A 13932-nucleotide genomic window follows, 5' to 3' on the forward strand; every position below is an offset into this window, starting at 1 on the left:
ACATTTCACGTGGTCAATTAATTAATTTATTGATCGAAATATATGATTAAATTAGGCAGGATTGTAGAAAAAGAAATGGTTGAATCAAAATAATTCCTTCTTAATTTGCAATTTTGTTAGAGGGTACTATGAATGTTCTACCATGTTCCATTTACACACTAAAGGAGTGACACAGGATATAAGGTGTGCAGTTAAGCCAACATTTCTATTTGCAAATAAGGGGTTTCCAAGTGCAAGCCCAAGTACTTATAACATCTCAGGTGGTAGTTGCTAACTTACTAGGTTCAGTCGATATAGTCGTTCAGAATCATTGATCCTATTTCCCTATCGAGCAGCAGCACCTGTTAAAAACAAAGAGAAGAATTCTCAATCTATCCTAAGATCCGCTTTTGTCTGATCCATGTCATAGATCTGATAAAAGCCAGACTAACCAATCAAGTACCTCGTATTTTACTGTGGAGGCACTTTCAGCAATTTATTGCTTATTGCTTTATTGTGTATTTTACCTACTTGATAGCTTAATCTGGCTTTTATGGAGGCACTTTCAACAATATATTTCTGTAGTGTAATTTAAATATAATAAATATTAATATCGTACACATATTTCGCTTGCTCTTTTTTTCTTTGTACACTATATCATACATATCATCAATAAATATATTTATATAAATCATGTTCCGCAAGCATTGGAATATGATTCATGGGCTTACCTAATTTTGAATTTAAATCTTAGATATTTAGAGCCTTATTTTGTTATTTATTTGTATTCAAAGTTACTCAAAGATGACCTTCTATGGCTAAGCATACTAAACATGATACAACAACAACAATTACTAATTTATCTGCCAATATATTACTGAAAAGTCGAAAACTCAGTGATTCTACAAGGTAAACGCTCACCTGACCTGTTAGAAAAAAATAAATAGGAATAGAGATAGAATAAAAGTAACCCGAAAACTCAGTGATTCTGAATTTTCTGATCTTGACATTCAAATTTGCAAATTTGTTTGTTTACTATAATTTAACAAAAGGCATTAAACGATATATCAAAACGATGCATGAAGTGTGGAGTTGTTAGTGCATTCCAAGTATGTCTGTCCAGTAGGAGTGAAGTGTGGAGTTGATATAATTTAAAGATTGAGAAGAGGTAGGGCCAAAGCAGTCCAAGAATGTAACTTTTCAAGTTTCTAGGATTACAAAAAGGTATTATCAAATAAAACTGCTAATGCCATGACGTAAATTGTTGAAAGCGCCTCCATAAAAGCTAAACTAAGCAATGAAGTACCTTGTATTTTATGCCTAACCTAAACTACATGATTTTTAATTGTCTTAAGCATTATCTCACATCAGTTCAAATGAATTGATTCATTAAAGAGGAATCATGCCATATCGAGATTTGATCATTGATTGATACAATTTTTATTTTGGTTAATTGTTGAATAGGCTAGAATGAAATAACAATGGTTTTGGAGAGATAGTCGGTGTGGAAGTAAACCAACATTTCTATTGGCAAATAGGAGGTTTACAAGTGTTGACAGACGGCTAGAATTTCTTCGAATATGTTGTAGAATTCATTTAAGACATGAGCGAAACTTAAAATTGATAAGATTTAGGTGCGCTTTTACAACGGAGAATCATACGGTTTCTTTATGAGGAGTTAGTTGCACCTATGAATGATATAAATACTACTGCTGAATCATTGATCCTAATTCCCTATCAAGTAGCACCACCAATAACGCTTGGCTATCCAAATTCCCTTTTGATTTCAAGTGCAACTGACCTTGAATATTCTTTAAGCCCCTAGTGATGGATGAATATTCTTTAAGCCCCTAGTGATGGATCGACCTGGTACCAAAAGGTTGGTTTCAAATTTAGATTTCTGGCTTATATTGGTTGACCTTCAATAGCTCTTGGGTGATTTTGAAATCTTAGGATACAATGATGTATATATATTATGCTTGATATCGCGAAGGTAAAGGGACTCTAAACCGCAACGTTAGCTTGGTAGGATAGGGGTATAGTTGACGTCGATTCATCATTTTTAAAATCAATAATTCAAAACCAAACGTGAAACTTTGTTTTCATTCCGATTCTTTATGCAATATGGATAGATTTACGAATTTAAAGACTAAACGAAAAAATTTACGATGTATGACATTTCACGTGGTCAATTAATTAATTTATTGACCGAAATATATGATTAAATTAGGCAGGATTGTAGAAAAAGAAATGGTCGAATCAAAATAATTCCTTCTTAATTTGCAGTTTTATTAGAGGGTACTATGAATGTTCTACCATGTTCCATTTACACACTAAAGGAGTGATACAAGATATAAGGTGTGCAGTTAAGCCAATATTTCTATTTGCAAAGAAGGGGTTTCCAAGTGCAAGCCCAAGTACTTATAACATCTCAGGTGGTAGTTGCTAACTTACTAGGTTCAGTCGATATAGTCGTTCAGAATCATTGATCCTATTTCCCTATCGAGCAGCAGCACCTGTTAAAAACAAAGAGAAGAATTCTCAATTTATCCTAAGATCCGCTTTTGTCCGATCCATGTCATAGATCTGATAAAAGCCAGACTAACCAATCAAGTACCTCGTATTTTACTGTGGAGGCACTTTCAGCAATTTATTGCTTATTGCTTTATTGTGTATTTTACCTACTTGATAGCTTAATCTGGCTTTTATGGAGGCACTTTCAACAATATATTTCTGTAGTGTAATTCAAATATAATAAATATTAATATCGTACACATATTTCGCTTGCTCTTTTTTTCTTTGTACACTATATCATACATATCATCAATAAATATATTTATATAAATCATGTTCCGCAAGCATTGGAATACGATTCATGGGCTTACCTAATTTTGAATTTAAATCTTAGATATTTAGAGCCTTATTTTGTTATTTATTTGTATTCAAAGTTACTCAAAGATGACCTTCTATGGCTAAGCATACTAAACATGATACAACAACAACAATTACTAATTTATCTGCCAATATATTACTGAAAAGTCGAAAACTCAGTGATTCTACAAGGTAAACGCTCACCTGACCTGTTAGAAAAAAATAAATAGGAATAGAGATAGAATAAAAGTAACCCGAAAACTCAGTGATTCTGAATTTTCTGATCTTGACATTCAAATTTGCCAAATTTGTTTGTTTACTATAATTTAACAAAAGGCATTAAACGATATATCAAAACGATGCATGAAGTGTGGAGTTGTTAGTGCATTCCAAGTATGTCTGTCCAGTAGGAGTGAAGTGTGGAGTTGATATAATTTAAAGATTGAGAAGAGGTAGGGCCAAAGCAGTAAAAGAATGTAACTTTTCAAGTTTCTAGGATTACAAAAAGGTATTATCAAATAAAACTGCTAATGCCATGACGTAAATTGTTGAAAGCGCCTCCATAAAAGCCAAACTAAGCAATGAAGTACCTTGTATTTTATGCCTAACCTAACCTAACCTACATGATTTTTAATTGTCTTAATCATTATCTCACATCAGTTCAAATGAAATGATTCATTAAAGAGGAATCATGCCATATCGAGATTTGATCATTGATTGATACAATTTTTATTTTGGTTAATTGTTGAATAGGCTAGAATGAAATAACAATGGTTTTGGAGAGATAGTCGGTGTGGAAGTAAACCAACATTTCTATTGGCAAATAGGAGGTTTACAAGTGTTGACAGACGGCTAGAATTTCTTCGAATATGTTGTAGAATTCATTTAAGACATGAGCGAAACTTAAAATTGATAAGATTTAGGTGCGCTTTTACAACGGAGAATCATACGGTTTCTTTATGAGGAGTTAGTTGCACCTATGAATGATATAAATACTACTGCTGAATCATTGATCCTAGTTCCCTATCATGTAGCACCACCAATAACGCTTGGCCATCCAAATTCCCTTTTGATTCCAAGTGCAACTGACCTTGAATATTCTTTAAGCCCCTAGTGATGGATCGACCTGGTACCTAAAGGTTGGTTTCAAATTTAGATTTATGGCTTATATTGGTTGACCTTCAATAGCTCTTGGGTGATTTTGAAATCTTAGGATACAATGATGTATATATATTATGATTGATATCGCGAAGGTAAAGGGACTCTAAACCGCAACGTTAGCTTGGTAAGATAGGGGTATAGTTGACGTCGATTCATCATTTTTAACATCAATAATTCAAAACCAAACGTGAAACTTTGTTTTCATTCCGATTCTTTATGCAATATGGATAGATTTACGAATTTAAAGACTAAACGAAAAAATTTACGATGTATGACATTTCACGTGGTCAATTAATTAATTTATTGACCGAAATATATGATTAAATTAGGCAGGATTGTAGAAAAAGAAATGGTTGAATCAAAATAATTCCTTCTTAATTTGCAATTTTGTTAGAGGGTACTATGAATGTTCTACCATGTTCCATTTACACACTAAAGGAGTGATACAAGATATAAGGTGTGCAGTTAAGCCAACATTTCTATTTGCAAATAAGGGGTTTCAAAGTGCAAGCCCAAGTACTTATAACATCTCAGGTGGTAGTTGCTAACTTACTAGGTTCAGTCGATATAGTCGTTCAGAATCATTGATCCTATTTCCCTATCGAGTAGCAGCACCTATTAAAAACAAAGAGAAGAATTCTCAATTTATCCTAAGATCCGCTTTTGTCCGATCCATGTCATAGATCTGATAAAAGCCAGACTAACCAATCAAGTACCTCGTATTTTACTGTGGAGGCACTTTCAGCAATTTATTGCTTATTGCTTTATTGTGTATTTTACCTACTTGATAGCTTAATCTGGCTTTTATGGAGGCACTTTCAACAATATATTTCTGTAGTGTAACTCAAATATAATAAATATTAATATCGTACACATATTTCGCTTGCTCTTTTTTTCTTTGTACACTATATCATACAAATCATCAATAAATATATTTATATAAATCATGTTCCGCAAGCATTGGAATACGATTCATGGGCTTACCTAATTTTGAATTTAAATCTTAGATATTTAGAGCCTTATTTTGTTATTTATTTGTATTCAAAGTTACTCAAAGATGACCTTCTATGGCTAAGCATACTAAACATGATACAACAACAACAATTACTAATTTATCTGCCAATATATTACTGAAAAGTCGAAAACTCAGTGATTCTACAAGGTAAACGCTCACCTGAACTGTTAGAAAAAAATAAATAGGAATAGAGATAGAATAAAAGTAACCCGAAAACTCAGTGATTCTGAATTTTCTGATCTTGACATTCAAATTTGCCAAATTTGTTTGTTTACTATTATTTAACAAAAGGCATTAAACGATATATCAAAACAATGCATGAAGTGTGGAGTTGTTAGTGCATTCCAAGTATGTCTGTCCAGTAGGAGTGAAGTGTGGAGTTGATATAATTTAAAGATTGGGAAGAGGTAGGGCCAAAGCAGTAAAAGAATGTAACTTTTCAAGTTTCTAGGATTACAAAAAGGTATTATCAAATAAAACTGCTAATGCCATGACGTAAATTGTTGAAAGCGCCTCCATAAAAGCCAAACTAAGCAATGAAGTACCTTGTATTTTATGCCTAACCTAACCTAACCTACATGATTTTTAATTGTCTTAATCATTATCTCACATCAGTTCAAATGAAATGATTCATTAAAGAGGAATCATGCCATATCGAGATTTGATCATTGATTGATACAATTTTTATTTTGGTTAATTGTTGAATAGGCTAGAATGAAATAACAATGGTTTTGGAGAGATAGTCGGTGTGGAAGCAAACCAACATTTCTATTGGCAAATAGGAGGTTTACAAGTGTTGACAGACGGCTAGAATTTCTTCGAATATGTTGTAGAATTTATTTAAGACATGAGCGAAACTTAAAATTGATAAGATTTAGGTGCGCTTTTACAACGGAGAATCATACGGTTTCTTTATGAGGAGTTAGTTGCACCTATGAATGATATAAATACTACTGCTGAATCATTGATCCTAGTTCCCTATCAAGTAGCACCACCAATAACGCTTGGCCATCCAAATTCCCTTTTGATTCCAAGTGCAACTGACCTTGAATATTCTTTAAGCCCCTAGTGATGGATCGACCTGGTACCTAAAGGTTGGTTTCAAATTTAGATTTCTGGCTTATATTGGTTGACCTTCAATAGCTCTTGGGTGATTTTGAAATCTTAGGATACAATGATGTATATATATTATGATTGATATCGCGAAGGTAAAGGGACTCTAAACCGCAACGTTAGCTTGGTAGGATAGGGGTATAGTTGACGTCGATTCATCATTTTTAACATCAATAATTCAAAACCAAACGTGAAACTTTGTTTTCATTCCGATTCTTTATGCAATATGGATAGATTTACGAATTTAAAGACTAAACGAAAAAATTTACGATGTATGACATTTCACGTGGTCAATTAATTAATTTATTGACCGAAATATATGATTAAATTAGGCAGGATTGTAGAAAAAGAAATGGTTGAATCAAAATAATTCCTTCTTAATTTGCAATTTTGTTAGAGGGTACTATGAATGTTCTACCATGTTCCATTTACACACTAAAGGAGTGATACAAGATATAAGGTGTGCAGTTAAGCCAACATTTCTATTTGCAAATAAGGGGTTTCCAAGTGCAAGCCCAAGTACTTATAACATCTCAGGTGGTAGTTGCTAACTTACTAGGTTCAGTCGATATAGTCGTTCAGAATCATTGATCCTATTTCCCTATCGAGCAGCAGCACCTGTTAAAAACAAAGAGAAGAATTCTCAATTTATCCTAAGATCCGCTTTTGTCCGATCCATGTCATAGATCTGATAAAAGCCAGACTAACCAATCAAGTACCTCGTATTTTACTGTGGAGGCACTTTCAGCAGTTTATTGCTTATTGCTTTATTGTGTATTTTACCTACTTGATAGCTTAATCTGGCTTTTATGGAGGCACTTTCAACAATATATTTCTGTAGTGTAATTCAAATATAATAAATATTAATATCGTACACATATTTCGCTTGCTCTTTTTTTCTTTGTACACTATATCATACATATCATCAATAAATATATTTATATAAATCATGTTCCGCAAGCATTGGAATACGATTCATGGGCTTACCTAATTTTGAATTTAAATCTTAGATATTTAGAGCCTTATTTTGTTATTTATTTGTATTCAAAGTTACTCAAAGATGACCTTCTATGGCTAAGCATACTAAACATGATACAACAACAACAATTACTAATTTATCTGCCAATATATTACTGAAAAGTCGAAAACTCAGTGATTCTACAAGGTAAACGCTCACCTGACCTGTTAGAAAAAAATAAATAGGAATAGAGATAGAATAAAAGTAACCCGAAAACTCAGTGATTCTGAATTTTCTGATCTTGACATTCAAATTTGCCAAATTTGTTTGTTTACTATAATTTAACAAAAAGCATTAAACGATATATCAAAACGATGCATGAAGTGTGGAGTTGTTAGTGCATTCCAAGTATGTCTGTCCAGTAGGAGTGAAGTGTGGAGTTGATATAATTTAAAGATTGAGAAGAGGTAGGGCCAAAGCAGTAAAAGAATGTAACTTTTCAAGTTTCTAGGATTACAAAAAGGTATTATCAAATAAAACTGCTAATGCCATGACGTAAATTGTTGAAAGCGCCTCCATAAAAGCCAAACTAAGCAATGAAGTACCTTGTATTTTATGCCTAAGCTAACCTAACCTACATGATTTTTAATTGTCTTAATCATTATCTCACATCAGTTCAAATGAAATGATTCATTAAAGAGGAATCATGCCATATCGAGATTTGATCATTGATTGATACAATTTTTATTTTGGTTAATTGTTGAATAGGCTAGAATGAAATAACAATGGTTTTGGAGAGATAGTCGGTGTGGAAGTAAACCAACATTTCTATTGGAAAATAGGAGGTTTACAAGTGTTGACAGACGGCTAGAATTTCTTCGAATATGTTGTAGAATTCATTTAAGACATGAGCGAAACTTAAAATTGATAAGATTTAGGTGCGCTTTTACAACGGAGAATCATACGGTTTCTTTATGAGGAGTTAGTTGCACCTATGAATGATATAAATACTACTGCTGAATCATTGATCCTAGTTCCCTATCAAGTAGCACCACCAATAACGCTTGGCCATCCAAAGTCCCTTTTGATTCCAAGTGCAACTGACCTTGAATATTCTTTAAGCCCCTAGTGATGGATCGACCTGGTACCTAAAGGTTGGTTTCAAATTTAGATTTATGGCTTATATTGGTTGACCTTCAATAGCTCTTGGGTGATTTTGAAATCTTAGGATACAATGATGTATATATATTATGATTGATATCGCAAAGGTAAAGGGACTCTAAACCGCAACGTTAGCTTGGTAGGATAGGGGTATAGTTGACGTCGATTCATCATTTTTAACATCAATAATTCAAAACCAAACATGAAACTTTGTTTTCATTCCGATTCTTTATGCAATATGGATAGATTTACGAATTTAAAGACTAAACGAAAAAATTTACGATGTATGACATTTCACGTGGTCAATTAATTAATTTATTGACCGAAATATATGATTAAATTAGGAGGATTGTAGAAAAAGAAATGGTTGAATCAAAATAATTCCTTCTTAATTTGCAATTTTGTTAGAGGGTACTATGAATGTTCTACCATGTTCCATTTACACACTAAAGGAGTGATACAAGATATAAGGTGTGCAGTTAAGCCAACATTTCTATTTGCAAATAAGGGGTTTCCAAGTGCAAGCCCAAGTACTTATAACATCTCAGGTGGTAGTTGCTAACTTACTAGGTTCAGTCGATATAGTCGTTCAGAATCATTGATCCTATTTCCGTATCGAGCAGCAGCACCTGTTAAAAACAAAGAGAAGAATTCTCAATTTATCCTAAGATCCGCTTTTGTCCGATCCATGTCATAGATCTGATAAAAGCCAGACTAACCAATCAAGTACCTCGTATTTTACTGTGTAGGCACTTTCAGCAATTTATTGCTTATTGCTTTATTGTGTATTTTACCTACTTGATAGCTTAATCTGGCTTTTATGGAGGCACTTTCAACAATATATTTCTGTAGTGTAATTCAAATATAATAAATATTAATATCGTACACATATTTCGCTTGCTCTTTTTTTCTTTGTACACTATATCATACATATCATCAATAAATATATTTATATAAATCATGTTCCGCAAGCATTGGAATACGATTCATGGGCTTACCTAATTTTGAATTTAAATCTTAGATATTTAGAGCCTTATTTTGTTATTTATTTATATTCAAAGTTACTCAAAGATGACCCTTCTATGGCTAAGCATACTAAACATGATACAACAACAACAATTACTAATTTATCTGCCAATATATTACTGAAAAGTCGAAAACTCAGTGATTCTACAAGGTAAACGCTCACCTGACCTGTTAGAAAAAAATAAATAGGAATAGAGATAGAATAAAAGTAACCCGAAAACTCAGTGATTCTGAATTTTCTGATCTTGACATTCAAATTTGCCAAATTTGTTTGTTTACTATAATTTAACAAAAGGCATTAAACGATATATCAAAACGATGCATGAAGTGTGGAGTTGTTAGTGCATTCCAAGTATGTCTGTCTAGTAGGAGTGAAGTGTGGAGTTGATATAATTTAAAGATTGAGAAGAGGTAGTGCCAAAGCAGTAAAAGAATGTAACTTTTCAAGTTTCTAGGATTACAAAAAGGTATTATCAAATAAAACTGCTAATGCCATGACGTAAATTGTTGAAAGCGCCTCCATAAAAGCCAAACTAAGCAATGAAGTACCTTGTATTTTATGCCTAACCTAACCGAACCTACATGATTTTTAATTGTGTTAATCATTATCTCACATCAGTTCAAATGAAATGATTCATTAAAGAGGAATCATGCCATATCGAGATTTGATCATTGATTGATACAATTTTTATTTTGGTTAATTGTTGAATAGGCTAGAATGAAATAACAATGGTTTTGGAGAGATAGTCGGTGTGGAAGCAAACCAACATTTCTATTGGCAAATAGGAGGTTTACAAGTGTTGACAGACGGCTAGAATTTCTTCGATTATGTTGTAGAATTCATTTAAGACATGAGCGAAACTAAAAATTGATAAGATTTAGGTGCGCTTTTACAACGGAGAATCATACGGTTTCTTTATGAGGAGTTAGTTGCACCTATGAATGATATAAATACTACTGCTGAATCATTGATCCTAGTTCCCTATCATGTAGCACCACCAATAACGCTTGGCCATCCAAATTCCCTTTTGATTCCAAGTGCAACTGACCTTGAATATTCTTTAAGCCCCTAGTGATGGATCAACCTGGTACCTAAAGGTTGGTTTCAAATTTAGATTTATGGCTTATATTGGTTGACCTTCAATAGCTCTTGGGTGATTTTGAAATCTTAGGATACAATGATGTATATATATTATGATTGATATCGCGAAGGTAAAGGGACTCTAAACCGCAACGTTAGCTTGGTAGGATAGGGGTATAGTTGACGTCGATTCATCATTTTTAACATCAATAATTCAAAACCAAACGTGAAACTTTGTTTTCATTCCGATTCTTTATGCAATATGGATAGATTTACGAATTTAAAGACTAAACGAAAAAATTTACGATGTATGACATTTCACGTGGTCAATTAATTAATTTATTGACCGAAATATATGATTAAATTAGGCAGGATTGTAGAAAAAGAAATGGTTGAATCAAAATAATTCCTTCTTAATTTGCAATTTTGTTAGAGGGTACTATGAATGTTCTACCATGTTCCATTTACACACTAAAGGAGTGATACAAGATATAAGGTGTGCATTTAAGCCAACATTTCTATTTGCAAATAAGGGGTTTCCAAGTGCAAGCCCAAGTACTTATAACATCTCAGGTGGTAGTTGCTAACTTACTAGGTTCAATCGATATAGTCGTTCAGAATCATTGATCCTATTTCCCTATCGAGCAGCAGCACCTGTTAAAAACAAAGAGAAGAATTCTCAATTTATCCTAAGATCCGCTTTTGTCCGATCCATGTCATAGATCTGATAAAAGCCAGACTAACCAATCAAGTACCTCGTATTTTACTGTGGAGGCACTTTCAGCAGTTTATTGCTTATTGCTTTATTGTGTATTTTACCTACTTGATAGCTTAATCTGGCTTTTATGGAGGCACTTTCAACAATATATTTCTGTAGTGTAATTCAAATATAATAAATATTAATATCGTACACATATTTCGCTTGCTCTTTTTTTCTTTGTACACTATATCATACATATCATCAATAAATATATTTATATAAATCATGTTCCGCAAGCATTGGAATACGATTCATGGGCTTACCTAATTTTGAATTTAAATCTTAGATATTTAGAGCCTTATTTTGTTATTTATTTGTATTCAAAGTTACTCAAAGATGACCTTCTAAGGCTAAGCATACTAAACATGATACAACAACAACAATTACTAATTTATCTGCCAATATATTACTGAAAAGTCGAAAACTCAGTGATTCTACAAGGTAAACGCTCACCTGACCTGTTAGAAAAAAATAAATTGGAATAGAGATAGATTAAAAGTAACCCGAAAACTCAGTGATTCTGAATTTTCTGATCTTGACATTCAAATTTGCCAAATTTGTTTGTTTACTATAATTTAACAAAAGGCATTAAACGATATATCAAAACGATGCATGAAGTGTGGAGTTGTTAGTGCATTCCAAGTATGTCTGTCTAGTAGGAGTGAAGTGTGGAGTTGATATAATTTAAAGATTGAGAAGAGGTAGTGCCAAAGCAGTAAAAGAATGTAACTTTTCAAGTTTCTAGGATTACAAAAAGGTATTATCAAATAAAACTGCTAATGCCATGACGTAAATTGTTGAAAGCGCCTCCATAAAAGCCAAACTAAGCAATGAAGTACCTTGTATTTTATGCCTAACCTAACCTAACCTACATGATTTTTAATTGTGTTAATCATTATCTCACATCAGTTCAAATGAAATGATTCATTAAAGAGGAATCATGCCATATCGAGATTTGATCATTGATTGATACAATTTTTATTTTGGTTAATTGTTGAATAGGCTAGAATGAAATAACAATGGTTTTGGAGAGATAGTCGGTGTGGAAGCAAACCAACATTTCTATTGGCAAATAGGAGGTTTACAAGTGTTGACAGACGGCTAGAATTTCTTCGATTATGTTGTAGAATTCATTTAAGACATGAGCGAAACTTAAAATTGATAAGATTTAGGTGCGCTTTTACAACGGAGAATCATACGGTTTCTTTATGAGGAGTTAGTTGCACCTATGAATGATATAAATACTACTGCTGAATCATTGATCCTAGTTCCCTATCAAGTAGCACCACCAATAACGCTTGGCCATCCAAATTCCCTTTTGATTCCAAGTGCAACTGACCTTGAATATTCTTTAAGCCCCTAGTGATGGATCGACCTGGTACCTAAAGGTTGGTTTCAAATTTAGATTTCTGGCTTATATTGGTTGACCTTCAATAGCTCTTGGGTGATTTTGAAATCTTAGGATACAATGATGTATATATATTATGATTGATATCGCGAAGGTAAAGGGACTCTAAACCGCAACGTTAGCTTGGTAGGATAGGGGTATAGTTGACGTCGATTCATCATTTTTAACATCAATAATTCAAAACCAAACGTGAAACTTTGTTTTCATTCCGATTCTTTATGCAATATGGATAGATTTACGAATTTAAAGACTAAACGAAAAAATTTACGATGTATGACATTTCACGTGGTCAATTAATTAATTTATTGACCGAAATATATGATTAAATTAGGCAGGATTGTAGAAAAAGAAATGGTTGAATCAAAATAATTCCTTCTTAATTTGCAATTTTGTTAGAGGGTACTATGAATGTTCTACCATGTTCCATTTACACACTAAAGGAGTGATACAAGATATAAGGTGTGCAGTTAAGCCAACATTTCTATTTGCAAATAAGGGGTTTCCAAGTGCAAGCCCAAGTACTTATAACATCTCAGGTGGTAGTTGCTAACTTACTAGGTTCAGTCGATATAGTCGTTCAGAATCATTGATCCTATTTCCCTATCGAGTAGCAGCACCTATTAAAAACAAAGAGAAGAATTCTCAATTTATCCTAAGATCCGCTTTTGTCCGATCCATGTCATAGATCTGATAAAAGCCAGACTAACCAATCAAGTACCTCGTATTTTACTGTGGAGGCACTTTCAGCAATTTATTGCTTATTGCTTTATTGTGTATTTTACCTACTTGATAGCTTAATCTGGCTTTTATGGAGGCACTTTCAACAATATATTTCTGTAGTGTAACTCAAATATAATAAATATTAATATCGTACACATATTTCGCTTGCTCTTTTTTTCTTTGTACACTATATCATACATATCATCAATAAATATATTTATATAAATCATGTTCCGCAAGCATTGGAATACGATTCATGGGCTTACCTAATTTTGAATTTAAATCTTAGATATTTAGAGCCTTATTTTGTTATTTATTTGTATTCAAAGTTACTCAAAGATGACCTTCTATGGCTAAGCATACTAAACATGATACAACAACAACAATTACTAATTTATCTGCCAATATATTACTGAAAAGTCGAAAACTCAGTGATTCTACAAGGTAAACGCTCACCTGAACTGTTAGAAAAAAATAAATAGGAATAGAGATAGAATAAAAGTAACCCGAAAACTCAGTGATTCTGAATTTTCTGATCTTGACATTCAAATTTGCCAAATTTGTTTGTTTACTATAATTTAACAAAAGGCATTAAACGATATATCAAAACGATGCATGAAGTGTGGAGTTGTTAGTGCATTCCAAGTATGTCTGTCCAGTAGGAGTGAAGTGTGGAGTT

Source organism: Nuphar pumila, chromosome 15 (genome assembly GCF_984573655.1).
Source record: "Nuphar pumila chromosome 15, dmNupPumi1.hap1.1, whole genome shotgun sequence".
Lineage (NCBI taxonomy): Eukaryota > Viridiplantae > Streptophyta > Magnoliopsida > Nymphaeales > Nymphaeaceae > Nuphar > Nuphar pumila.